General features: G+C 39.8%; 1 pseudogene; it reads right to left on the bottom strand.

Annotated features, from left to right (window-relative positions):
- Positions 1 to 5,180: 5,180 nt before the first annotated feature.
- Positions 5,181 to 5,335, bottom strand: LOC114802734 (uncharacterized; annotated as a pseudogene).
- Between the last annotated feature and the right edge of the window lie 944 nt (positions 5,336 to 6,279).

Genomic DNA, 6,279 nt, shown 5'->3' with positions numbered 1-6,279 from the left:
CCATAATCCTTAAATGTAAGATGTCTGGGACGACCAGAACCCTTCCTAGAGCTGGCCATCTGGCCAAACTGAGCAATCGGGGGAGAAGACCCTTGGTGAAAGAGGTAAAGAAGAACCCAAATATCACTGTGGCTGAGCTTCAGAGATGCAGTTGGGAGATGGGAGAACGTTGTATAAAGTCAACAATCACTGCAGCCCTCCACCAGGAAGGACGTGGTCACAATGGAGAATCCGTTCGGAGATCGTCGTCACAAGAGGGGCAGGCAAAGTTCTAGGTCGGGGGACAGGCAAAGGTCATGGTCATGAATTACAATCAGTCGGGCGTGGGGAAATAATGCTGCCGTCTCTGGGAATAAATTTGTCAAAGGCCATCTCCTAGGGTGGGCTGGAGGTGTATTGGCCGTGACACATACTCATAGACTATAAAAGACATGTATGTAGACATATATTCATTTGATGTATATTAAGGAATCTAATTATTTTTCCAGTTTTGTGGAGGTCATGGACAGAAGTGTGAAAGTAATGCTGTAACGTAAGTAGGTCATGTACAGTATGAGTGTGATGTAACACTGTAGTCCATGTGACACACCACACACACACATCCTCAAAGCCATCATGATCTTACACAACAGAAAGCTAATTAAGGTTTCTTAGTTAATCACTTCCTAATATCTTCACCTTATTGACCCAGCCTGTCCAAGTGTTGATATGGTATTCTTAGACACATTATCTCTCAGTGCACTTGCATATAAATACACCAATGGCCAAAAAATCCTTAAAGTTTGTGGTCTCTGATCCTTCTCATCTGTCCTTCCTGTAATTTTCTAATCACCATTATCTGTGCAGTCTTTGTTCTAGGGCTAATGCACTCCGGCTGGTTCAAAGGCATGTTAATCAGTCTAGCATGGATGTCAAGAGACCAATTACGCTCATGAGCCCACTTCAGCAAATGCTCAAAGATTCCCAAACCTAACCAATGCAGAAATTTCACATAAAGCACACACACACATGCTCACACCCTTATCAAAAGTGGAAGTTAACAATATTATATGCAGATAGCATAGAATAGCTTCAGTGGTACTTTTACCTACACCCTATGTAAAGAAAGAAAGCATATCCCAGCTGTGTAAACTCCCACAGTTACAGGATTTAATTTTTTTAATTTTATTGATTAGTTTGATAAGCACTCAGTCTAACAAAAAGAAACTTCTCTTGTCTTTGAGACAAAGCTGGATACAAATTTGATACATGTCCAGCACATTTATATATATTCTATGTGTATTGTAGTCCTCAACCCATGAAGTGGGCCCTTCTGAATCATCTATTTGTCCCTATGCATTTAGATTGACTAGGAACTCAGCCTTCAGTCCAGGTCATCCTTGCACTGGTCTCCTTGCTGAGCACAGATATATTTCTGTTCACGGCAGTACACTCTTGACTTGACCAGGAGGAGGCTGCCATGATTGACGAGAGCACAGCACGTCTATAGCCACTGAAGTCTGCATGGATATCAATGTAGCAAGGGTTGACAGATCTTAGGGATTTGCCTTGAAGAAGGTGCCACTTTGGGGCCGAACACTCCTGACCGTTCCAGGCCCATAATATTGGTTCTGCCTCAGAGCTGACTGGACTGGGAGCAGGGAAGTACAGAGGAAACATTGTTAAATACAAACAAAGTGTGAGGCCTCAGTTCAACAATGGATGATCAAAACAGAAAATGCTATACCTTTTTAAAAGTATCCTAATAAGTTTGCTAATAGACTGTACACTGAAGCCAAAAAAAGTTACAGACAAAATCTTGTCTTTCTCAAATGTCAAATCCTGTGGCACATTGCTGTTGCTGTGCAGTGCTGATAAATCTGATGTTTCTCAGTGGGTTATATCGCTCAAGCAACACAAGACTCTTGCCTCACCTAATGTAACAAAGAACTAAGAACAATTAGCAACATAATACGTCTAAATGTAGTATAGTGAATTCACTGTAACATGGGAATATGCCCAGTAATGTAATGCACATAGCTCCATCTGCTGATGTAAATTTGGTAAAACACATTTTCAGTACCTCTTCTGGGAAGAGGTAATGAGTCCAGCAGTCAAGGGATTCAAGGAGGAGTGTCTGGATACTTCAGCTGGTCAAAGGCAAGACATCTCTAATGTATTTATTTATTTAAGCTATGGCTGAATCAGCTCTGTGAAGGCCAGCATAAGTTTATAAGCCTCACTGTTCATTGTATTTGGCACCAGTAATAGAATGAATGTCGTGGGTTGTTTATGTAAATGAACTTGCAGATTTATGTGCTAATACCAGCATTTAGAATCAATTGTGTGTGTGTGTGTGTGTGTGTGTGTGTGTGTGTGTGGTGTGTGTGTGTGTGTGTGTATATATTATTGGTGGGCTGTTATCGGCGTTAACGTGCTGCGTTAACGTGAGACTCTTATCGGGCAATAAAAAAAATATCACCGTTAATCTATTCACAAAGTTGGGTTGGGAGCTGGGTCTATACTACGCAAGCTATTGTGCCGGAGTTAAATGGTTACACTAGATTTATAAGTATATTTCTTCTTTCTTGTGTCTTTTATGTTCTTATTTTCTAAAGACTTTTATTTGGTTTTTGAGACCCGGTTCAGGTCTCTTGGACACATGGCGTGAGTTGTGAGAGGTGCGTGGGGTTTGTGTGCAAAAAGTTATTTGTTTCATTTTAATTTATGTACATATTAGGAATATTTTGCATGTGTGTTATTTTGTGAATCAAAAAGTTACACAACGCATAAGAAGAACCGCTACACTATGATGACTTTCACCTTGATATTTTAGCGCGGCTGTATACCTAGCCGAATTGCACTGTAGGGGGCGAGAACGAGTCTTCGAACTGTGAAATTACCACATGAAACGTGATGTGGTAACATGGATGCAGCTATTTAACTGACTAAACAGTTGGTAAACACAAGTACATCTTATTGAACATAATTTATTTTCATTACCAATTTATCATAGTAGAACAGCTTTCTCAAGCAGTTTGTGATGCATTTTGGAAACAGGAGATGAGCCCCTGGTCTAATGCGGTACCTGGTTTGGGAAACCCGTTCTCAAAGACTTACTTTTAGTCATTATTTGGGTAGCACACATATTCTGAATGCCTTCGGCAGAATTCAAATGAGCCATTTTCATCTAGATTAATCTAGAATAATTCCAATATTACAGTGAGATTAATCTAGATTAAGAAAATTAATATATGCCCACCTCTAGTATATATTTATATTGTCATGATCAGGACCGGCAGGGGTTACTCCGGATCCGGAGTCCGGACCGGAGTTTCATGTTCGTCTTGTGCAATGTTCCCTGATCGTGTTCAAATTTACATTTACATTTACAGCATTTATCAGACGCCCTTATCCAGAGCGACTTACAATCAGTAGTTACAGGGACAGTCTCCCTGGAGCAACTTAGGGTTAAGTGTCTTGCTCAGGGACACAATGGTAGTAAGTGGGATTCGAACCCGGGTCTTCTGACACACACACACACACACACACACACATATATATATATATATATATATATATATATATATATATATATATATTTATATACAGACGTAAAATTGTGTGTGTGTTTGTTTAGATCAAATTATAAGATTTCTTAGAAAATCAGGATAAAGACACATCGCATGCTTACAGCACATACACCCTGTGAAGTCCATGATCTAGTTTTGATTTTGTACACTAACTCATTTAGGAAGGTGTGGCAGCTATTTCTGTGTGTCTGTATCATCATTCGTCATGATCCGATTGAAGCTGGGTGCTCAGCATTAAACTCAGATGTGCACTATTGCTTCCCTTGAAGCTATCACGTATGATTTCAAAAGCCTTTCATCATCCTAAATACAGCTAATGGGTCTGAAGGAGGAATGACTGGCAATAACCTCAACTTTGTTTTTGAAATCTTTGATGCTTTCCCCTCTCGAAAAATGTATTTACAAATACCTTTGTGGAGGCCAATATAAGTTTAATATTTAATCAAGCCTCAGGGCATTGAGCAATAACCAATGCTCTTGATCAATGAGACGTCTGACTGGCCCTCCTTCAGTGTCAGTTGTCTTATAGGAAATAACTATAACCTTTCTCCTGTACTATTAAAATGTGTGCTGCATCATCTGGTCTATTGCTTTTTAATACCAAATAGAATTTGCATATAAGTGCATAGTGAAACTGAAGTAATTGTCATTGTGTTACATTGTGACCAGTGGGCAGCCATGAAAGACGCCCATAGAGCAGTGTGTGGGGACGGTGCTCTGCTCAGTGGCACCTTGGTGTATCGGGATTGCAACCGGCAGCCTACTTCCTTAACCGCTAGGCCACCAATGCCCCAAAAACCTATAGTTGCCAGAGAACTCTCTTTGTATATAACTTTACAATTAAGTTGACTAAATAACAAGGTTAAAAACAAGGTTAAAAACATTTAGAAACGAATTGTTTATTGTTGTAGTAGATGTCTAAAGTTGGGATACACATTTGAAATGGAAAAATTAAATGAAAATGGAAGGAATTAGAGGAGGACAGGAGACGAGACATTGTGCTTAACCTTGCATGTGTGGGATATTGACAGTAGTTGGTTTAAACTGTCCAGCATTAGAAAATATTGTGTGTTAGTGGCTGTCACTATGAACTAAATTAGACGTTTTTGACAAAAACATTTCATAAGCCCATTTCCTAAAGGAGAAAAAACAAGAAATAAAGTTAAAAACAGTGTTAACATTAGTGATGATGGTAAGTAGTTACCATCAATGCAGTGCTAATGGCTTTAAAGAACTAACTTTTTCCAATTTATTCAGTCGGAAATCTTACTTCTGGTGGTGTTCTCTCAGAAATTAATTTCTCAGACCATATTAAAGGTAGCATGAGATGATATACTGGTGCCATGTGACCATTTCATTAAAAGTGAAGTGATTGTCACTTGTGATACACAGCAGAACAACACACGGTGCACACGGTGAAATTTGTGCTCTGCACTTAACCCATCACCCTGAGTGAGCAGTGGGCTGCCATGACAGGTGCCCGGGGAGCAGTGTGTGGGAACGGTGCTTCGCTCAGTGGCACCGCACTGGCGCCTTGGCGAATCGGAACCAGCAACCTTCCGATTACGGGGCCGCTTCCTTAACCACTACGTCACCACTGTTCCAAATCAGGGGGGAGTGCGAACGCAGTCCCCCACTACCAGAAATTATGCAGTCGAGATTCCCACATTTGGGGAATTTGCAGGGGTCAGCACAAGAGGCTGAGCCTCGCCCTGGGTGAACCGCCTTCTTTGTTCACTGTATCTCCCCTGCCAGGTAAGTATTTACCCCACCACTGTTGCTAGAGAGGTACCTCAATTAATATTTCAGATCATTTTAGTCAATAAAAAACACAATAAAAATGCTCTTTATGCTCAATAAAAATGCTCTTTTTCATGAACGTATAGAAGTTTATGTTCAAATGCAGTACAATATAGGCTGTGTTTAAGAGACATTGCCCCAAACACAACCTTTATCGAAGTAAAAGGCATCCATCTTGATTACATGGAGTGACAAGCTACTATATTAAGTATTTCAAGGTTAGGTTTAAAAAGTCTACTGTCAGCTGGACTGTATTGTACTGAATAGCTCCTATCCTATTAAGGAGTAAGCTGTCAATCTAAAAGCCGCACTGACATCAAGATTCAAAGCAGTGCTGGAAACCTGGGGATTGTTCTTTCCAAACTACTTTCTGGTATTGAGGACTAACTTTAATTCAAAGGCTGGATAGTGCCATTTGTGAACAAAAGAATGAGAATGCAGTAAAATCTATCCATGCTGCATAACTTTAGCAAAGGCAAGAAAACACTAGTGATCTGTTCTAGCATCCTGGGGTTTGCACAAGCACTAGGAAATCTGAATGTCTGTACTGAGCTTTCATCAAAAACGGCACAAAGATGAAGCACAAAACATATAAATAGCCAATTATAGTTACTTCAAAGAGAGACAATAAAAAATTAATAACACTCTACTGCATAATCCACAATGGTGGTTACATAAGTGTCCCCAGTAAATGGAGAGAGGGGATAGGACATTGTTTTTCAACTCAAAGATCCAAACAAACCAAGGAAACCAAGTTTCAAATACAAGCAATATGTATTGTGCTGACAACAACTGCAGTCTCTAAGAACTTGCCATGTTTTTTTTGTCCCTAAAGAACATTTTTTTACACTGTTCTTTTTACAGCACAATATCCAATATCCAATATCCATTATTCCAACATCCACTT

This window comes from Denticeps clupeoides, chromosome 1 (genome assembly GCF_900700375.1).
Source record: "Denticeps clupeoides chromosome 1, fDenClu1.1, whole genome shotgun sequence".
Classification (NCBI taxonomy): Eukaryota; Metazoa; Chordata; class Actinopteri; order Clupeiformes; family Denticipitidae; genus Denticeps; species Denticeps clupeoides.
This window is presented reverse-complemented; position numbering and strand designations above follow the sequence as displayed.